Source organism: Suncus etruscus, chromosome 5 (assembly GCF_024139225.1).
Source record: "Suncus etruscus isolate mSunEtr1 chromosome 5, mSunEtr1.pri.cur, whole genome shotgun sequence".
Classification (NCBI taxonomy): Eukaryota; Metazoa; Chordata; class Mammalia; order Eulipotyphla; family Soricidae; genus Suncus; species Suncus etruscus.
The window spans coordinates 74807932-74832045 of NC_064852.1; the positions used below are offsets into that span (position 1 = coordinate 74807932).

At 37.5% G+C, this 24114-nt stretch overlaps 1 protein-coding gene across 1 annotated transcript in view; it reads right to left on the reverse strand.

Annotated features, from left to right (window-relative positions):
• The window catches only part of CCDC148 (coiled-coil domain containing 148), a 260420-nt gene that overhangs the window by 196551 nt on the left and 39755 nt on the right, over nucleotides 1-24114 (reverse strand). The gene's annotated exons all lie outside the window — the stretch shown is intronic.

Sequence of the window (24114 nt, forward strand, 5' to 3'; positions counted from 1 at the left end):
AATAACAGAAGCATAGGCATAATCAGGAATCAAAATGTTGGAAGTGTATTAGGTTCAGAGGGATACTGATAGAAGTTTATAATGGAGTTTGGTATACTAAATTATAAAGTGTGAGATAGGCTATGTCACGAAAGAAGGCTAAGAAGGATGCGAGGGTATGATACAGAAAATGAAAATTTTACTATTGTAAGGAAGTGGAAACACTGAGAAATTGTCATCAAAGGACAGAATTGCCATATTGCATTTTACGCAAGTCTGTCTGCAATATGGGAGAATTATTTTTGAAAGGCAGATATAAAGAATAACCTTTATAAGGGTAGCATGCAAGTAATTTAGGCTCAATAATCAGGGCTTTTGACAAAAGAAAAGAGGTAGACAGTTAATAAATGGGAAAACATCCAGAACTAAAGGGGTAATACACTTGCATTGCTTACAGTTGGCCCTAGTTTGAATTCCTAAACATGTATATAGTTCCCCTGAACATCAAGATGAGTAATCAATTCCTCGGCATAGAAATAAAAATAAGGCAAAAGCCAGCTCCCTGTGTGTGACACCAGGCGGGGAAAATCCACAAAAGTACACCGGCCCAGTGGGGCCCAACTGTGAAAAACTGTGAGTGTGACCTGTATATGTCTGTATACTGTCCTGTTGCGTGAAACTCTTGCGAGTGGGGCAAAAAGGGGCTCCAGAAAACTCGCTCGCCCAGAGGCCATTTTCAGGGAGGGACTACAGAGCATGAAAACCGGCAAGGCGAGGGAGGGACTACAGAGCATGAAAACCGGCAAGGCTTTGCAAAAGCCGGCTCCCTGTGTGTGACACCAGGCGGGGAAAATCCACAAAAATACACCGGCCCAGTGGGGCCCAACTGTGAAAAAATGTGAGTGTGACATGTATATGTCTGTCTACTGTCCTCTTGCGTGAAACACTTGCGAGTGGGGCTCCGCTTCACTATGCGGCCGTGCACTCTTTATAAGGAAAGAACACCATTACAACAAGAATGAAAAATCACACTAAGAACGGCGCTATATCACAGAAGCAAACATTTCTCTCCGGACTGTCTTCTCTGTTGCATGCTCGGGCCTAAGATTTGACCCAGTGTGAGGCTTCATCCACGGAGGACTCCCCTCCCTTAGAGGCAAGTCAGCCCATCCAGAAAGGGAGGAGCCAGAGGAGTGTGCTGCCTGCATCATATAGACAATGAATACCACCACAACACATAGAAAAACCCACAATACAAGTGTGACAATGGGGAAACAACACAGGCCAGCATCAGACATAGAGAATGAAGATGACAATTCTGAGGACCAGCATCAGACATAGAGAATGAAGATGACAATTCTGAGGACCAACCAACTAATAAAGCTCTCAGATAAGGACTTTAGACTAGCAATATGGAAGATGCTCAAAGATCTCCAAGAAACCATGGATTGAGTTGAACAGAACACTAATAAGAACCAAAAAAATATGAAGACAGAAATCACAAAAATCCAAACTGAAATAACATGTCAACTAACAGGACTGAAAAAGTCAGTAAACGAAGTGAATGACAAAAAGGATAAGCTCTGGGACAGGGTATTGAAAGCTAAGAATAGACTTGGTGCTGTGGAAGATGAGATACATAACAATTCCATACAGCAGGAAAGACTGAACAAAAAACTTAAAGCAAATGAGCAGACAATGGAAAAATTAGTCAAAGAATGGGAACAGATGAAAATAGAAGTCTATGATAAGATCAACAGAAACAACTTAAGAATCATTGGAGTCCCAGAGACCCAGGAAGAAAATTTCCAGGAAGAATCAACGGTCAAGAATATCATTAAAGAGAAACTTCCAGAGCTAAAGAATATATGTGATCAAATCCTGCATGCCCGAAGAGTACCAACCAAAAGAGACCCCAGAAAAACCACCCCAAGACACATCCTAGTCACAATGACAAATCCCACAGATAGAGACAGAATTCTGAAAACAGCAAGATCAAAAGGGAATATCACATTCAAGCAAGCTTCCCTGAGATTTACAGCAGACCTGTCACCAGAAACACTCAATGCCAGAAAGCAGTGGTGGGATATTGTGACAAGACTGAATGAAATGAATGCTTCACCCAGAATACTATACCCAGCAAAACTCACTTTCCAGTTTGACGGAAGAATACATGGTTTCACAGACAAAAAACAGCTCAGAAACTTCGCAGACACAAAACCAGTCTTAAGAGAAAAACTGAAAGACCTAATCTAAGACAAGACTACCCAAAAGACACACCAAATTTCAAAATAAAGATGGCGTTAAATCCCAGGACAATTCTTTCTCTCAACGTCAATGGGCTAAATGCACCAGTTAAGAGACACAGAGTGGCTAAATGGATCAAAAAACTCAATCCAACCTTCTGCTGCCTACAAGAAATGCACCTGGACATCAGGCAGGGAAAAGCCACGAATCTGCACCTGCCCGGTGGAGCCCAACTGTGAGTGCTCCTTGTAAATGTTTCTCTACTGTCCTCTTGCGTGAAACTCTTGGGAGTGGGGCAAAAGACGCTCCAGAAATCTGCTCTCCCAGATGCCATTTCCAGGGCGGGTCTCCAGAACGTGAAAACCGGCGGGCTTTCGCAGAAGCCAGCTGCCCTGTTTGGGACATCAGGCAGGGAAAAGGCACGAATCTGCACCTGCCCAGTGGAGCCCAACTGTGAGTGCTCCTTGTAAATGTTTCTCTACTGTCCTCTTGCGTGAAACTCTTGGGAGTGGGGCAAAAGACGCTCCAGCAGAGCACGGCCGCTCCGCTTCGCTACGCGGCCGTGAGCTCTTTCTAAGAAAAGAACACCATCGTAACAAGAAGAAAAAATCACACTAAGAACTGAGCTATAACACAGAAGCAAGCATTCCTCTTCGGACTGTTTCTCCATTGAATGCTTGGGCCTAAGATTTGATCCAGTGTGAGGCTTCACCCACGGAGGACTCCCCTCCCTTAGAGACAAGTCAGCCCATCCAGAAAGGGAGGAGCCAGAGGAGTGTGCTGCCTACATCATATAGCCAATGAATACCACCAAACACGTAGAAAAACCCAAAATACAAGTGTGACAATGGGGAAACAACGCAGGCCAGCATCAGACATAGAGAATGAAGAGGACAATTCTGATGACCAGATAATGGCCAACCAACTAATCAACCTCTCAGATAAGGACTTCAGACTAGCAATATGGAATATGTTCAAAGATCTCAAAGAAACCATGAATCGAGTTGAACAGAACACTAATAAGAACCAAGAAAATATGAAGACAGAAATCACAAAACTCCAAACTGAAATAACATATCAATTAACAGATCTGAAAAAGTCAGTAAACGAAGTGAATGACAAAATGGATAAGCTCTGAGACAGGGTATCAGAAGCTGAGAATAGACTTGGTGCTGTGGAAGATGAGATACATAACAATTCCATACAGCAGGAGAGATTGGACAAAAAACTTAAAGCAAATGAGCAGACAATGGAAAAATTAGTCAAAGAATGGGAACAGATGAAAATGGAAGTCTATGATAAGATAAAACAGAAACAACTTAAGAATCATTGGAGTCCCAGAGACCCAGGAAGAAAATTCCCAGGAAGAATCAATGGTCAAGAACATCTTTAAAGAGAAACTTCCAGAGCTAAAGAATATAGGTGATCAAATCCTACATGCTCGAAGAGTACCAACCAAAAGAGACCCCAGAAAAAACACCCCAAGACACATCCTAGTCACAATGACAAATCCCACAGATAGAGACAGAATTCTGAAAACAGCAAGATCAAAAGGGGAAATTACGTTCAAGCAAGTGTCCTTGAGATTTACAGCAGACCTGTCACCAGAAACACTCAATGCCAGAAAGCAGTGGTGGGATATTGTGACAAGACTGAATGAAACGAATGCTTCACCCAGAATACTATACCCAGCAAAACTCACTTTCAGATTTGAAGGAAGAATACATGGTTTCACAGACAAAAAGCAGCTCAGAAACTTTACAGACTCCAAACCAGTCTTAAGAGAAAAACTGAAAGACCTAATTTAAGACAAGACTAACCAAGAGACACACCAAATTTCGATATAAAGATGGAATTAAATCCCAGGACAATTCTTTCTTTCAATGTCAATGGACTAAATGCACCAGTCAAGAGACACAGAGTGGCTAAATGGATCAAAAAACTCAATCCAACCTTCTGCTGCCTACAAGAAACGCACCTGAATAGTCAGAACAAACATAGACTCAAAATAAAAGGCTGGAGAAAAATTATCCAAGCAAACAACATCCATAAAAAAGCTGGAGTGGCCATACTAATATCAGATAATGCAAACTTTATACTCAGGAAGGTTGTAAGGGACAAAGATGGACATTTTATATTAATCAAGGGGTACGTAGAGCAGGAAGAAATAACTCTCCTAAACATATATGCACCGAATGAGGGGCCAGCAAAATATTTAATACAACTGTTGACAAATCTGAAAAATAATATCAATAACAACACAATAATTGTGGGGGACCTCAACACTGCTTTGTCAACACTGGATAGGTCAACCAGACTGAAACCCAACAAGAACATACTAGACCTGAGGAGAGAATTGGAAGAAAGAGGCTTAGTGGATATATATAGGACACTCCACCCCCAGAAACCTGGATACACATTCTTCTCCAATGTACATGGGACATTCTCCAGGATAGACTACATGCTGGCACATAAAACATACCTCCATAATATCAAGAGGATAGAAATTTTGCAGACTACCTTCGCTGACCACAAGGCTCTGAAATTATTTGTGAATTCCAAAGGGACTCAGAAGAAAAACCTTAACACCTGGAAGTTAAACAGCCTCATACTCAATAACCAGTGGGTCCGAGATGAAATCAAGGAGGAAATCAAAAGGTTCCTGGAAACAAATGACAATCAAGATATAAACTATCAGAACTTATGGGACACAGCAAAAGCAGTACTGAGAGGAAAATTTATAGCTTTGCAAGCACACATCAGGAAGGAAGAAGGAGCTTACCTGAGTAGCCTAAAGACACAGCTAATAGAACTAGAAAATGCTCAACAAAAGGACCCAAAAATAGGAAGACAGAAGGAAATAACAAAGCTGAGAGCAGAAATCAATGAAGTGGAAACCCAAAAAACAATCCGAAAGATCAATGAAAGCAGAAGTTGGTTCTTTGAAAAAATAAATAAGATTGATAGACCACTGGCAAACGTAACAAAGAAAGAGAGAGAGAGAAACTTGATAACTCGTATTAGGAATGAAAAAGGAGAGATCACTACTGATATGAGAGAGATTCAGAGGGTAATCAGAAACTACTTTGAGAAACTACGCCACTAAAAATGAGAACCTGGAAGAAATGGATAAATTCTTGGACTCTTATAATCTTCCACGGTTGAAGGAAGAGGATGTAGCATATCTAAACAAACCCATCACCATTGATGAAATTAGAATGGTAATCAAAGGTCTGCCGAAAAACAAAAGCCCAGGCCCAGATGGATTCACTAATGAATTCTTTCAACCTTTCCAAGAGGAACTACTACCAATCCTGGCAAGACTCTTTCATGAAATTGAACAAACGGAAACACTTCCAAATAGCTTTTATGAAGCCAACATCACCTTGATACCTAAACCAGACAGAGATGCTACAAAAAAAGAAAATTACAGACCAATATCGCTGATGAATGCAGATGCAAAGATCCTCAACAAAATCCTGGCAAATAGGATTCAATGCCTCATTAAGAAGATCATCCACTATGATCAAGGAGGTTTCATCCCAGGAATGCAAGGCTGGTTTAACATCCGTAAATCTATCAACATCATACACAACATCAATAACAAGAAAAATAAAAACCACATGATCATATCAATAGATGCAGAGAAAGCATTTGATAAGGTCCAACACCCAATCTTGATCAAAACTCTCAGCAAGATGGGAATGGAAGGAACCTTTCTCAATCTAGTTGAAGCCATCTACCACAAGCCAGTGGCAAATATTATCCTCAACGGAGAAAAACTAAAAGCCTTCCCTCTAAATTCTGGTACAAGACAAGGCTGTCCTCTCTCACCACTCCTATTCAACATAGCACTGGAAGTACTTGCTATAGCGATTAGGCAAGAAAAAGATATCAAGGGAATCCAGATAGGAAAGGAAGAAGTCAAGCTCTCACTGTTTGCAGATGACATGATACTCTACTTAGAAAACCCTAAAGACTCTACCAAAAAGCTTCTAGAAACAATAGACTCATATAGCAAGGTGGCAGGCTACAAAATTAACACACAAAAATCAATGGCCTTTCTATACACCAACAGTAATAAGGAAGAAATGGACATTAAGAAAACAACCCCATTCACAATAGTGCCACACAAACTCAAATATCTTGGAATCAATTTGACTAAAAATGTGAAGGACCTATACAAGGAAAACTATAAAACTCTGCTCCAAGAAATAAGAGAGGACACGCGGAAATGGAAATGCATACCCTGCTCGTGGATTGGCAGGATTAACATCATCAAAATGGCAATACTCCCCAAGGCATTATACAGATTTAATGCTATCCCTCTAAAGATACCCATGACATTCTTCAAAGAAGTGGATGAGACACTTTTGAAATTCATTTGGAACAATAAACACCCTCGAATAGCCAAAGCAATCATTGGGAAAAAGAATATGGGAGGAATTACTTTCCCCAACTTTAAACTGTACTACAAAGCAATAGTTATCAAAACAGCATGGTATTGGAATAAAGACAGGCCCTCAGATCAGTGGAATAGGCTTGAATACTCAGAAAATATTCCCCAGACATACAATCTACTAATTTTTGATAAAGGAGCAGGAAACCCTAAATGGAGCAGGGAAAGCCTCTTCAACAAGTGGTGTTGGCACAATTGGATAGCCACTTGCAAAAAATTGAACTTAGACCCCCAGCTAACATCATGTACGAAGGTAAAATCCAAATGGATTAAAGACCTCGATATCAGCCCCAAAACCATAAGATATATAGAACAGCACATAGGCAAAACACTCCAGGACATTACAGGCATCTTCAAGGAGGAAACTGCACTCTCCAAGCAAGTGAAAGCAGAGATTAACAGATGGGAATATATTAAGCTGAGAAGCTTCTGCACCTCAAAGGAAATAGTGCCCAGGATACAAGAGCCCCCCACTGAGTGGGAGAAACTATTCACCCAATACCCATCAGATAAGGGGCTAATCTCCAAAATATACAAGGCACTGACAGAACTTTACAAGAAAAAAACATCTAATCCCATCAAAAAATGGGGAGAAGAAATGAACAGACACTTTGACAAAAAAGAAATACAAATGGCCAAAAGACACATGAAAAAGTGCTCACATCACTAATCATCAGGGAGATGCAAATCAAAACAACGATGAGATACCACCTCACTCCCCAGAGAATGGCACACATCACAAAGAATGAGAATAAACAGTGTTGGCGGGGATGTGGAGAGAAAGGAACTCTTATCCACTGCTGGTGGGAATGCCGTCTAGTTCAACCTTTATGGAAAGCGATATGGAGATTCCTCCAAAAACTGGAAATCGAGCTCCCATATGATCCAGCTATACCACTCCTAGGAATATACCCTAAGAACACAAAAATACAGTACAAAAACCCCTTCCTTACACCCATATTCATTGCAGCACTATTTACCATAGCAAGACTCTGGAAACAACCAAGATGCCCTTCAACAGATGAATGGCTAAAGAAACTGTGGTACATATACACAATGGAATATTATGCAGCTGTCAGGAGAGATGAAGTCATGAAATTTTCCTATACATGGATGTACACGGAATCTATTATGCTGAGTGAAATAAGCCAGAGAGAGAGAGAAACACAGAATGGTCTCACTCATCTATGGGTTTTAAGAAAAATGAAAGACATTCTTGCAATAATAATTTTTAGACACAAAAGAGAAAAGAGCTGGAAGTTCCATCTCACCACAGGAAGCTCACCACAAAGAGTGATGAGTTTAACTAGAGAAATAACTACATTCTGAACTTTCCTAATAATGAGAATGTATGAGGGAAATGGAGAGCCTGTTTAAAGTACAGGCAGGGGTTAGGTGGGGAGGAGGGAGACTTGGGACATTGGTGGTGGGAATGTTGCACTGGTGATGGGTGGCGTTCTTTACATGACTGAAACCCAAACACAATCATGTATGTAATCAAGGTGTTTAAATAAAATTAAAAAAAAAATAAAAGCCATTTTTGTAACAATCCTCAGAGACAATGAGAGGAGGGCTGGAACTTCCAGCTCACTTCATGAAACTCACCACAGTGATGAGTGCAGTTATAGAAATAAGTACACACACACAAAAAAAAAAAAAAAAAAAGAAATGCACCTGAATAGTCAGAACAAACATAGACTCAAAATAAAAGGCTGGAGAAAAATTATCCAAGCAAACAACACCCATAAAAAAGCTGGAGTGGCCATACTAATATCAGATAATGCAAACTTTATACTCAGGAAGGTTGTAAGGGACAAAGATGGACATTTTATATTAATCAAGGGGTACGTAGAGCAGGAAGAAATAACTCTCCTAAACATATATGCACCGAATGAGGGGCCAGCAAAATATTTAATACAACTGTTGACAAATCTGAAAAATAATATCAACAACAACACAGTAATTGTGGGGGACCTTAACACGGCTTTGTCAACACTGGATAGGTCAACCAGACTGAAACCCAACAAGAATATACTAGACCTGAGGAGAGAAATGGAAGAAAGAGGCCTAGTGGATATATATAGGACACTCCATCCCCAGAAACCTGGATACACATTCTTCTCCAATGTACATGGGATATTCTCCAGGATAGACTACATGCTGGCACATAAAACATACTTCCATAATATCAAGAGGATAGAAATTTTGCAGACTACCTTTGCTGACCACAAGGCTCTGAAATTATTTGTGAACTCCAAAGGGACTCAGAAGAAACACTTTAACACCTGGAAGTTAAACAGCCTCATGCTCAATAACCAGTGGGTTCGAGATGAAATCAAGGAGGAAATAAAAAGGTTCCTGGAAACAAATGACAATAAAGACACAAACTATCAGAACTTATGGAACACAGCAAAAGCAGTACTGAGAGCAAAATATATAGCTTTGCAAACACACATCAGGAAGGAAGAAGGAGCTTACCTGAGTAGCTTAATGACACAGCTAATAGAACTAGAAAATGCTCAAGAAAAGGACCCAAAAATAGGAAGACAGAAGGAAATAACAAAGCTGAGAGCAGAAATCAACGAAGTGGAAACTCAAAAAACAATCCGAAAGATCAACGAAAGCAGAAGTTGGTTCTTTGAAAAAATAAACAAGACTGATAGACCACTGGCAAACCTAACAAAAAAAGAGAGAGAGAAACTTGATAACTCGTATCAGGAATGAAAAAGGAGAGATCACTACTGATATGACAGAGATTCAAAGGGTAATCAGAAACTACTTTGAAAAACTCTACGCCACTAAAAATGAGAACCTGGAAGAAATGGATAAATTCTTGGACTCTTATAATCTTCCACGGTTGAAGGAAGAGGATGTAGCATATCTAAACACCCCCATCACCATTGATGAAATTAAAACAGTAATCAAATGTCTGCCGAAAAACAAAAGCCCAGGTCCAGATGGATTCACTAATGAATTCTATCAAACTTTCCAAGAGGAACTACTGCCAATCTTGGCAAGACTCTTTCATGAAATTGAACAAACAGAAACACTTCCAAATAGCTTTTATGAAGCCAACATCACCTTGATACCTAAACCAGACAGAGATGCTACAAAAAAAGAAAATTACAGACCAATATCGCTGATGAATGCAGATGCAAAGATCCTCAACATAATCCTGGCAAATAGGATTCAATGCCTCGTTAAAAAGATCATTCACTACGATCAAGTAGGTTTCATCCCAGGAATGCAAGGCTGGTTTAACATCCGTAAATCTATCAACATCATACACAACATCAACAACAAGAAAAATAAAAACCACATGATCATATCAATAGATGCAGAGAAAGCATTTGATAAGGTCCAACACCCATTCTTGATCAAAACTCTCAGCAAGATGGGAATGGAGGGAACCTTTCTCAATATAGTGAAGGCTATCTACCACAAGCCAGTGGCAAATATTATCCTCAATGAAGAAAAACTAAAAGCCTTCCCTCTAAATTCTGGCACAAGACAAGGCTGTCCTCTCTCACCACTCCTATTCAACATAGCACTGGAAGTACTTGCTATAGCGATTAGGCAAGAAAAGGATATCAAGGGAATCCAGATAAGAAAGGAAGAAGTCAAGCTCTCACTGTTTGCAGATGACATGATACTCTACTTAGAAAATCCTAAAGACTCTATCAAAAAGCTTCTAGAAACAATAGACTCATATAGCAAGGTGGCAGGCTACAAAATTAACACACAAAAATCAATGGCCTTTCTCTACACCAATAGTAATAAGGATGAAATGGACATTAAGAAAATAACCCCATTCACAATACTGCCACACAAACTCAAATATCTTGGAATCAACTTGACTAAATATGTGAAGGACCTATACAAGGAAAACTATAAAACTCTGCTCCAAGAAATAAGAGAGGACACACGGAAATGGAAACGCATACCCTGCTCATGGATTGGCAGGATTAACATCATCAAAATGGCAATACTCCCCAAGGCATTATACAGATTTAATGCCATCCCTCTAAAGATACCCATGACATTCTTCAAAGAAGTGGATCAGACACTTTTGAAATTCAGTTGGAACAATAAACACCCTCGAATATCTAAAGCAATCATTGGGAAAAAGAATATGGGAGGAATTACTTTCCCCAACTTTAAACTGTACTACAAAGCAATAGTTATCAAAACAGCATGGTATTGGAATAAGGACAGGTCCTCAGATCAGTGGAATAGGCTTGAATACTCAGAAAATGTTCCCCAGACATACAGTCACCTAATTTTTGATAAAGGAGCAGGAAATCCTAAATGGAGCAAGCAAAGCCTCTTCAACAAGTGGTGTTGGCACAATTGGATAGCCACTTGCAAAAAATTGAACTTAGACCCCCAGCTAACATCATGTACGAAGGTAAAATCCAAATGGATTAAAGACCTCTATATCAGCCCCAAAACCATAAGATATATAGAACAGCACATAGGCAAAACACTCCAGGACATTACAGGCATTTTCAAGGAGGAAACTGCACTCTCCAAGCAAGTGAAAGCAGAGATTAACAGATGGGAATATATTAAGCTGAAAAGCTTCTGCACCTCAAAGGAAATAGTGCCCAGGATACAAGAGCCACCCACTGAGTGGGAGAAACTATTCACCCAAAACCCATCAGATAAGGGGCTAATCTCCAAAATATACAAGGCACTGACAGAACTTTACAAGAAGAAAAGCATCTAATCCCATCAAAAAATGGGGAGAAGAAATGGACAGTCACTTTGACAAAGAAGAAATACAAATGGCCAAAAGACACATGGAAAAATGTTCCACATCACTAATCATCAGGGAGATGCAAATCAAAACAACGATGAGATACCACCTCACACCCCAGAGAATGGCACACATCACAAAGAATGAGAATAAACAGTGTTGGCGGGGATGTGGAGAGAAAGGAACTCTTATCCACTGCTGGTGGGAATGCCGTCTAGTTTATGGAAAGCGATATGGAGATTCCTCCAAAAACTGGAAATCGAGCTCCCATATGATCCAGCTATACCACTCCTAGGAATATACCCTAGGAACACATAAATACTATACAAAAACCCCTTCCTTACACCTATATTCATTGCAGCACTGTTTACCATAGCAAGACTCTGGAAACAACCAAGATGCCCTTCAACAGACGAATGGCTAAAGAAACTGTGGTACATATACACAATGGAATATTATGCAGCTGTCAGGAGAGATGAAGTCATGAAATTTTCCTATACATGGATGTACACGGAATCTATTATGCTGAGTGAAATAAGTCACAGAGAGAGAATGAGAAAAACGCAGAATGGTCTCACTCATCTATGGGTTTTAAGAAAAATGAAAGACACCCTTGTAATAATAATTTTCAGACACAAAAGAGAAAAGAGCTGGAAGTTCCAGCTCACCTCAGGAAGCTCACCACAAAGAGTGATGAGTTTAGTTAGAGAAATAACTACATTTTGAACTGTCCTAATAACGAGAATGTATGAGGAAAATGGAGAGCCTGTCTAGAGTACAGGCGGGGGTCGGGTGGGGAGAAGGGAGACTTGGGACATTTGTGATGGGAATGTTGCACTGGTGATGGGTGGTGTTCTTTACATGACTGAAACCCAAACACAATCATGTATGTAATTAAGGTGTTTAAATAAATAAAAAAATAAGTACAACAAAATAAATAAATAAATAAAAAATAAGTCAGAATTTTCAGATGTATCCTCTAAAAGAAAAATAAATTAATAAGAAATCTAATATGCTAAATAACTATATAATAAAAAAAAGTCTTAGGAAACTTTTAAGAAAGAAATGCAAATTTAATACCATCAAAGAAAAGTACTGTTTTACACCACTGGCCAAGCAAGTGGAAGCAAAAATAAACAAATGGGACTACATTAAACAAAGAAGCTTCTGCACCTAAAAGGAAATAGTGACTAGGATACAAAGATTACACATTGAGAGAAACTAAAACTCAATATCCATCTGATAAGGAGTTAATATCCAAGATATACAAGGCACTGGTAGAACTTAACAAAAAAAAAAAATCTAACCCCATCAAAAATGGGAGAATAAATTAACAGACATTTCCTGAACAAACATATGGCCAAAAGGCACTTGAAAAAATTCTCTTCAGTACTAATTATCTAAAGATGCAAATCAAAACAACAAGATATCATGTCACACTACAGAGACTGGCACACATCACAGAGAACAAGAACAACCAATGCTGGTCCAGATGTGAGGAGAAAGGGACTCTCATTCACTGCCGATGGGAAGGCAGATTAGGCAAGCCTTTTTGAAAACCAATATAGGTACTCCTAAGAAAAACTATAAATTGAGCTGCCATATGATCTAGCAAAACAACTTGCAGGTATATATCCTAGGAACTCCAAGACACAATACAAAAAAGCCTCTGAATTCCTATTTTCATTACATCACTATTTACGATATCCAGAATCTGGAAACAACCGAAGAGTCTGAGAGCTGAAGAATGGCTGAAGAAACAGTGGCCTATCTATGCAATAGAATACTCTGCAGCTATTGGGAAAAAATAAAATAACAAAATTTTCTTATACATGGAAGGATATGTAGATTATTACCATATGCTGAGTGAAATGAGTCAGGGAGAGTGGAATAGATATAGGATAATCTCACTCATTTGTGGGATATAAAGGGGGAAAAAGACAGTTTGGTAATAATATCCAGACACAATAGAGATGAGGGCCAGAAGGACCAGTCTATGGTAGGAAGCTTACTACAAAGTGTGATGAGTGCAGTTATGGTAGAAAAGAGACCACTATGACAATGATAATTAAAACTAATTAATCTGGTCAATAACAGTGTTGAAAGAAAATTAAGTTATATGAATAGTACCCTTTCATTAATAATAGTGAACCACAGTGGAAAAAAAACACAGGGAAATAAAGGAAGAGATAGAGAGAAATAAAATATCTGCTTCAGAGCAGACAGGGCAGAGTTTGGAAGGGAAACTGGGGACATAGGTGGCAGAAAATGTTCATAGGTAAAAGGTGGTGTACATTGTAAGACTGAAATTTAATCATGAACAATTTTTTAACCACTGCATTTAAATAAAACAAAAAATTCTGTTTTAGAGATTGACAATGGGACTTGCTAGATAAATGAGGTTTAAGAGAGATCTGTTTACTGATTAAAAAATAATCCACGTATTAATTTACAAGGGACCCTACTTCAGACCAAAGCATATCTCCTAGTCAATGATCCTCAGCACAACACGCTGAAATCATCACACTACAAATGTGAAAATGGGAGAACACAGGCCAATGCCATGCATAGAGAATGAAGATTGCAGCTCTAATTGCCCAAAAAGTGCCAATCACTTATTTAGCCTCTCAGATAAGAAGCTTAGAGAAGAAATATGAAGGATGTTCATAGAAATCAAAGAAAGCATGGGCCGAGTGGGTAAAAGAAGAACAAGTAAGAACTAGGGGGATATAAAAATAGAAATGAGAAAACTCCATACTGAAATAACAGGACTAAAAAATTTGTTAGGCAAAGTAAACTCCTAACTGGAAAGTCTCTCCAACAAAGTAACAGCAGCTGAGGACTGAATCAGTGAGCTAGATGATGAGATGCATAAAAACTCCATTCAACAGAAGAGATTGAAAAAGAGCCTTAAAGCAAATGATCAGGCAATGGAAAAATCTTCAAAGAATGTGAACCGATAAAAATAGAAGTCTTCGATAAACTCAACAGAAATAACATAAGAATCATTGGAGTCCCAGTGACTCAGAAAGAAAATAGTCATGAAGAATTAATAGTCAAGAACATCAGTGCAGAGAAACTCCTATGGCTAAAGTATATGCAATCAAATCCTGCATGCCCAAAGAGCACCAGCAAAGAGAGATCTGAAGAAAACACTTCAAGACAAATCTTAGTACAACAATGAATCCCACAGAGAGGGACACAATAGTGAAAGCAGCAAGATAGAAAAAAGAAATTACATTCAATAAAGCATCCATAAGATTTACAGCAGATCTGTCACAAGAGACCCTCAAGGCCCGAAAACTGTGGTGGGATATTGTGACAAAACTCAACGAAATGAATGGTTCACCTAGAATACTTCACCCAGTCAGACTCACATTCAGGTTTGAAGGAAGCATACATAGCTTCATGGACAAACAACAGCAGAGCAACTTATAGACTCAAAACCAGTCTTAAAAGACTAACTGAAAGGTCTATTTTAAGATAAGACAGACCAACAGACACACCAAACTCCTACACAAAGGTGACACTAAATAAATCCCATGACAATTATTATCTCTCTCAACATCAATGGACTAAATACACCAGCTAAGAGACAAAGAGGGATACAATGAATAAAAAAGCTGAATCCAACATTCTACTGCCTACAAAAAAAAAAAAAAGACATCTGAATAGTCAGAACAAACATAAACTCAAAATCAAAGGTTGGAGGGTAATCATCCAAAAAAAAACTCTGATAAAAAAAAAAGCTTGAGTGTCCATATTAATATCAGATAATAAAAACATTAAACTTAAAAATGTTATAAGGGACAAAGATGGACATTTTGTAATAATCAAGAGATATATACAACAGAAAGAAATCACATTCCTGAACATATATGCACCCATTGAGGGACTAGCAAAATATTTAAAACAATTATTGGCAAACATGAAAGAAGACATCAATAGCAACACAATAATAGTGAGAGAACTCAATACCACCCATCACCCTTTGATAGGTGAATCCTAACAAGAGTATAGCTCCAAGATGAGGTTTGGAAGAAATTGGCATATATATATATATATATATATATATATATATATAAATATATATATACATATGACTCTCCAACCCCAGAAAAAAAATATATATGGCTCTCCAACCCCAGAAAACTGGATATACCTTCTTCTCCAGTGCACATCGAAGATAGACCACATACTGATCCATAAAACATACCTCCATAAAATCAAGAAGATAGAAATGGTAAAAACTACCTTCTCAAATCATAATGCACTAAAATTATATGTGACCTACAAACAAACTCAGAGGAAAAACTTTAACACCTAGAAATTGAACATCTCACTACTGAACAACCAGTAAGTCAGAGACTAAATTACAGAGAAAACCAAAAGATTCCTGGAAACAAATAATAACAAAGACACAAACTATCAAAATTTGTGGGACATGGCAAAGTGGTACCAAGAAGAAATTTATAGTTTTACAAACATAAATCAAAAAGAAAGAAGTCTAGATAAATAACTTAATGACCTATAAAATTTGAAACTAATCAACAAAATGGACCAAAAATAGGTAGGCAGAAGGAAATAACAAAGCTTAGAGCAGAATTAATGAAGTGGAAATCCAAATAACTATTCAAAAATCAATGAAAGCAAAAGTTGATTCTTTGACAAATATACAAGATTGATAAACCACTAGCAAAACTCACAAAGAAAGTGAAAGAAAAACTTAATAAAAGAAAATAGAAATGAAAAGAAAGAGATCATTACAGATACTATAGAGATTCAAAGGGTAATCAGAGATTTCTTTGAGAAACTCTATGCCACAAATCAAGAGATCTTGGAAGAAATGGATAAATTCTTGGACTCTTATAATCTCCTAAGGTTGAACCAGGTTACTCTAACATATCTAAACAGACCCATCACTATTGAAGAAATTAAAATGGTTGTTAAAATTATTCAAAAAACTAAAGCCCAGGCCCAGTTGGATTCACTAACAAATTCTTTCAAAACTTTCAAGAGGACCTACTACCAATATTCTTCAGACTCTTCCAGAACATTGAAGAAAGAGAAACCCTCCCAAATAGTTTTTATGAAACTAACATCACGCCAATAAAAGCAGACAGAGAGAGAGAGAGAGAAAGAAAGAAAAAGAGAAAGAAAGAAAGAAAGAAAGAAAGAAAGAAAGAAAGAAAGAAAGAAAGAAAGAAAGAAAGAAAAAAGAAAGAAAGAAAGAAAGAAAGAAAGAAAGAAAGAGAAAGAAAGAAAGAAAGAAAGAAAGAAAGAAGAAAGAAAGAAAGAAAGAAAGAAAGAAAGAAAGAAAGAAAGAAAGAAAGAAGAAAGAAAGAAAGAAAGAAAGAAAGAAGAAAGAAAGAAACTACAGACCAAAATCACTGTCGAACATAGATGAAACATAGGATCCAACACCTCAACAAAGTCATACACCAAGCGCTAGCCAAAGAAGGAGGTTCAATCTTCTGATGTCCCATATGGTCCCCCCCAGCCAGGGGCAATTTCTGAGTGCTTAGCCCTGAGCATCAAATGGGTGTGGCCCTAAAAAACAAACAAAAAAAATCAATAGATGTAGAGCAAGCATTTGATAAGGTCCAACACCCAATCATGATAAAAACTCTCAACAAAATGGAAAGAAGAAACTTTTCTCCATATAGTCAAGGCCATCTGCCACAAGCCAATGGCAAATATATTCTCAATGGAAATAAACTAAAAGCTTTTTACTCTAAAATATGTTACAAGTCTGCCCTCTCTCACCACTCCTATTCAACATAGTGCTAGAAGTTCTTGCCATAGTAATTAGGCAAGAAAATAATATCAAGGGCATCCAGATGGAAAAGGAAGAAGTCAAGCACTCACTGTTTGCAGATGACATGCTACTATATCTAGAAAACCCTAAAGACTACCAAAAAGCTTCTAGAAACAATAGATTCATATAGCAAAGTGACAGGCAACAAGATTAACACAAAAAAATCAATGGCCTTCTTATACACCAGTAATGATAGAGAAAAACTGAACATTAAAATTAGTGCCACAGAAACTCAAATACTCTGGAGACAATTTAAGTAAAAAGATGAAGGACCTATACAAATATAGATTTATGGTTGGGAGTATTAACATCATTAAAATGGCAATACTCCCCATAGCACTGTACAGATTCAATGCAATTCCTCTAAGGATACACATGACATTCTTCAAAAAAGTAGATCAAACACTTCTGAAATTCATTTGGAAAAATAAACTCCCACAAATAGCTAAAGCAAACTCTTAGGAAATAGAAGATGGATGGCCTCAATTTCCGCAACTTTAAATTTTATGACAAAGCAATAGTCATTAAAACAGAATGGCATATGTCTAGAGTACAGGCAGGGGTCGGGTGGGGAGGAGGGAGATTTGGGACATTGGTGATGGGAATGTTGCACTGGTGATGGGTGGTGTTCTTTACATGACTGAAACACAAACACAATCATGTATGTAATCAAGGTGTTTAAATAAAATATATTTAAAAAAAAACAGAATGGCATAAAGACAGCCCCTCAGATCAATGGACTAGATTTGAGTGGTCAGAAAATGCTTCCCAGAGACACAATCAATTAACCTTTTGGTAAAGGGGAAGAAATGCAAAATGGAGCAAGGAAAGCCTCTTCAACAAGTGGTATTCTGACAACTGGTCAGCCACATGCAAAAAAGCGAAATTAGAACTCCATCTAACACCATGCACAAAAGTCAAATCCAAATAGAATAAAAACCTTGATATTAGACTCAGAACCATAAGGTACATGAAAGACTATGTAGATAAAATACTCCATGACATTCAGACCACAGGCATATTCAAAGAGGAAATATCTCTGTCCAAACAAGTTGAAGCAGAGATAAACAAGTGGGATTATATTAAACTGAGAAGCTTCTGAATCTCAAAGGAAATAGTGACTAGGATACAAAGGTCAGCAACAGAATGGGATAAACTAGTCACCTAATACCCATCATATAAGGGACTAGTATCTAAGATATACAAGGCACTGATAAAACTTAACAAGAAAAAAAAACTAGCCCCATCAAAAAATGAGTAAAACAAGTGAACAGACACTTCCTCAAAGAAGGAATACAGATGGCCAAAAGACACATGAAAAAATGCTCCACATCACTAATAATCAAAACAATTATGAGGTACCATCTTGTGCCACTGAGAATGGCATACATCACACACACACACATAAAAACAAAAATAACAAGAACTATCAGTGCTAGTGGGGATACTGGGTGAAAGAAACACTTATTCATTGCTGGTAGGAAGGCCATCTAGCCCAGCTTTTTTGGAAAACAATATGAAGATTCCTCAAAAAGCTGAAAATTGAGCTTCTATGTGATCCACCAATACCATTCCTAGGAATATACCTGAGGAACACAAAAACACAATACAAAAATGCCTTCTGCACACCTGTATTTATTGCAGTACTATTTGCAATAGCCTGAATTTGGAAACAACTCAGATGTCCAAGAATAGATGAATGGCTAAAGAAACTATGGTTCATATACATAATGGAATTCAATGCAGCTGTCAGGAAAAATGAAGTCATGAAATTTTCCTATACACAGGTGGGCATGAAAACTATTATGTTGAGTAAAATGAGTCAGGGAGAGAGTAACAGAACGGTCTCACTCGTCTATGAGATTTAAGAAAAATAAAAGATATTATTGTAATAATACCCAGAGACAACAGAGATGAGGGGTGGAAGGACTGGCCCATGATATGAAACTTATCACAAAGAGTGGTAAGTGCTGCAAGCAGTGCTGCCGGGGATGTGGAGAGGAAGGAACTCTTATTCACTGCTGGTGGGAATGCCGTCTAGTCCAGCCTTTATGGAAAACAATATGGAGATTCCTCCAAAATCTGAAAATTGAGCTCTCATACGATCCAGCTATATCACTCCTAGGGATATACCCTAGGAACACAAAAAATACAATACAAAAATCCCTTCCTCACATCTATATTCATTGCTGCCCTATTTACAATAGCCAGACTCTGGAAACAACAAAGATGCCCTTCAATAGATGAATGTCTAAAAAAAACTGTGGTACATATACACAATGGAATATTATGCGGCCGTCAGGAGATGAAGTCATGAAGTTTTTCTATACATAAATATTGTACATGGAATCTATTATTTAAGTGAAATAAGTCAAATGGAGAAAGAGACAGAATAGTCTTATTCATCTATGGATTTTAAGAAAAATAAAAGACATTCTTGCAATAATCCTCATAGATAAAAAGAGGAGGGCTGGAAGGTCCAGCTCACAACATGAAACTCACCACAAAGAGTGGTGAGTGCAGTTATAGAAATAACTACACTGAGAACTATCATAACAATGTGAATGAATGAGGGAAGTGGAAAGCCTGTCTAGAGTATAGGTGAGGTTGGGGTGGAGAGGAAGGAGATTTGGGACATTGGTGGTGGGAATGTTGCACTGGTAAAGGGGGTGTTCTTTATATGACTGAAACCCAACTACAATATATTTGTAATCAAGCTGTTTAAACAAAGATTTAAAAAAAAGAAAGAAAAGAAAAGGTCTTAGGAAAAAAAGAGTGATGAGTGCAGTTAGATAAATAGCTACACTAACTATTATGACAATGGTAATGAGTAAGAAAAATAGAATGCCTGTCTTAAATACAGGCAAGGAATTGGGGAGGAGGGATTTGGTGGCAGTGGTGGTGGAAAAGTTGCATTGGTGAAGGAGAATGTTCTTTTCTATAAATGAATCCCAACTACAAACATGTTTGTAATCATGATACTTAAATTCATATATAAAATGTTCCAAATGGCATATAAAGCCAGGTAAGACATAAACAGAAAGCCAATGAAGTAGAGAAAAAAAAAACAACAAAGACAAAAATGCAGGATTTTAGAAATGAGCTCAACTAAGCAAAGTATGGTATGACAAAGTGAATAATATGTAGATGCTTAAAATGAAGAATAAAGAGTGAGTAATTAAAATGAAGATAGTTAATTCAAGAGGTCGAGTAGGAATCAGAAAAGCATTGACTGGAGAGGTCACCGATGACCTTGGGAAGACTTTGATGCAGTGGAGGGCTCAGAAATTCTGGAGAAATTTATATCTATTAATCTTTCAAATGCATTTATTTTAAATGACATAGTAGATACAGGAACTTCCCAAGAGCTAAAGTTTAACTTAAACTCAAAAGAAGGTTTGAAATGAATGAATAAGAAAAATTTAAATGTAGATTTAGACTGAGTGAAATGCCCCAACAGAGTCTGAGAGAAAAATAATTAAGTAAAAGGGTTAACTGATAGTCTTAAGTTTCCAAAGTGGTTCAATGAATCAGTTTCAAACTTCATGGAGAAGAACTAGACATGAATATCTACAGGGTATCACACACTGCTTTAGAAGAAAACAGGAATCAGGAGGACAGGAAGAAAAAAAAGGCAGAAAGGCAGTGGGAGGGGTAGGAATTAAGGGCTCAGTTTCACATTTCAATTATTTCATTTTACTGATTTACTGATTTACTGACTGGTTTTCTCCTGAAAATAGAAGGCTCAGTTTACAGCATACAGGGGAGAGCTTGGAAGTGCTGGTAAGCCTTTTGAAACTATCCTAAGAGAAATAGGGAGAATTGTCAAGGATAAAATGAAGGCCTTTCTTGTGTTACTGAGAGTGCAGAAAAAGCTGACTTTTTCCTAGCAAGTACATCACCACCCAGCATGGTTGCAAAGACATCAACTATGAGACAGATATGGGGAAAAGGTTACCCAGTTGAGCTTTGAATAAACATGGATGCTAAATGATTAAGTGCACAGCTAACAGAGAAGTCTAAGCTGCATGCTGGTGAGGGGGCTAGTGTCTGGGAAATTTGGAAGGATCAAAGAGCAGGTTTTACAGAAGCAGGAGGAGAGTTTTACTTCCTGTTTATTTCCTCATCTCTTTGGTTAGAGGCTCAACTGTCTTTACTCACTATACAATACCTATTACTGAGAGAAAACCAAAATAAAACATGAGAGAGCTCATTATTTCAAAGTCCCTTTTACATATTTCTTAAGCAGCATGAATCATTGAAATCATCTCCCAGAAGCCCTTTTAAATGCCATGACTGAGAAGAAAATTATGGTTAAATGTTTAATTAATGTTTATTATAGCCAGTATGTTAAGTTTTAGAAAGGTCAAATTTATGATACAATGAAATAATATTTTTCACATTCTGTGGTTTTATTTTATAGCACATTAGGGCCCACAGTATAATAAATATCTTCTATTATTTTGCAAGATTGTTATGTGCAAAGCTGTGTAGGGCCCAGATAATACTGAATTTCAAATCAAATGAGTTGGAGTGAACCTTAGGCAAGTCACTTTATCTTTCAGGACATCAACTTTCAGACTCATAAAGAAAAGGATAGGTACAAATCTTCAAGTTTTTTCTTTCAGGTTAAAAATATCTTGGACATAATCTAATATTTAATATTACTATTAAATCAATAGGGTAGCATATTTCTTTTTATGAAACATTTCTGATTCCAGCTCTAATTTATTAAGCCTTAAGGGCTTTTTTTTTTATCAAAACATGAACTTTAATGATAACACCATATAGGAAATAGAATCCACTTTACCAAATTTATGTTCCAATTTTCCATTCTCTGTCCACATTTACTCTTTGGAGGCTTCATCTCTAAAATTTCAGAAATATGTTTGCCAGATATCTTATCATGCTTCCCTGAGGAAATGCTCTATTACATTGCCTCTAGGAACCATGTCCCTGATTTCAGTGGGTGGGGCTCTGAAGAGATCTCTGTACATCTTAACTTGATTTGTGAGGCAGGGTAAATCTGAAAATGCCCATCAAGCATCTTATTAGAATTCTTGCAGTATTGGGAAATGCCATATAAATTGAACAACAGGTCATGGGGGAAATAACCAGAGCACAGTATTATTTTTGTACCCCTATTCAGATGTCTCACCTGTCACTAGATAAAAACTAAAAACCCAGGACTTACTCTTGTGTTATAAAGGATTCCATGGTGACTTTAAGTCATCAGAAAAAAAAACAAAACGGGTCAGAGATATAGCATGAAGTAAGGTGTTTGCCTTGCATTCAGAAGGATAGAGATCAAATCCCGGCATCCCATATGGTCCCCCCACGCCTGCCAGGAGTGATTTCTTAGCACAGAGCCAGTAGTAACCCCTGAGCACTGCCAAGTGTGACCCAAAACCCAAAAACAATAAAAAATAAAAAACACAAAACAAAGTTGATGGGAGTTTGAGCAACAGTTCAATTGATAGGGTATTTGCCTTGTACATGATTGACTCAGATTTGATTTCTGGCACTCCATCTGTTCACCGGAGTTCCACCAGAAGTGATCCTTGAGAACAGAGACAGGAATAAGCCAAGACCTGAGCACCACTGGGTGTGTGACCTGAGCACCACTGGGTGTGTGGCTCTAAAATGATCAAAAACAAAACAAAACAGTTGATTAAAAATGAAACTGTGTATTTTCAAGAGCTTAGTCAATTCTTTCCTTTTATTCTGGAAATGGTACTTCCTTTTGTTCTGTAGATGCTTAGACTATGAGAGTGTGTGGATTGGAGAAGGAAATGTAGGAGAGGAGAGAACAGCAGTTTTCAATCTTTTGACTCCTGTCACTGTCCTATGTAAACCTAGCTAGGAGATCATGTTGGTTCCTGCTTTCCTCCTGCTTCTGTTGCATTGATTGATTACTAATCTAGTTATACCATTTCTGACAATTTACCCACAGAATAGAAAAACTCTAATTTGAGAGAAGTATATTGAGACAGCAAGGGTGGCAAGTCTCTGAGAAACATGTGTTGAATAGCTTAATTGTGATAAATCCACATTATAGAGTACTACCTTAACAGCAAAAAAGCAACAGCCTTTTGATGCATACGATATGCATACATACCATGTACCAAAATGCATTATGCCAAGAGAAAATGTCAGATTCAAAATGTCATCTACATAATGATTTAGTTACATTTTTATAACACTATAGAATAGGCAAAACTAGAGGGAGAGAGATCAAATTGTTGTGAAAGACTGGAGGTGGATAAGGGATTGATTATGAACAGGCATGAGGAATTTTTAAAAGATGATAGAACAATTCTGTATTTAATTTGCGCTATACATTTCAAAATTTGTAGAGCTAGTATGAAAAAATACCTTATTCTGTCTCAAAGACTTTTAAGATAAAATTAAGAGAGTACTTCATATAACTTAGATTTTGATGATCAAAACACAATAGTCAGAAAATAAAAAGTTACAACACAGACAAGGAAAAATATAAAGAAATTGAACTTGCACACATATATTTTAAAAAATACAAATGACCTAAAGAAAGATAAGTAAAAAATAAAATAGACTTGAATAGACATTTCACAAAATAAGATATGCATCTGTTATAATAACTTTAGGTTGACCCATAATTTTTTTTTGTTTTGTTTTATGATTTTCACTCAGACACAGCAGTACTCATGCTTACTCTTGGCTTAGTGCTCAAAGATCACTCTGACTGGCTCAATGGATTATATGGGATTTCTAGAAATAGAACTTGGGTCAGACATGTACAAAGCAAGTGCAAAAATATCCAAATTTCCATAATTGTTGACTATCTGGACTTAAGAGAATTGCAGCTTCATT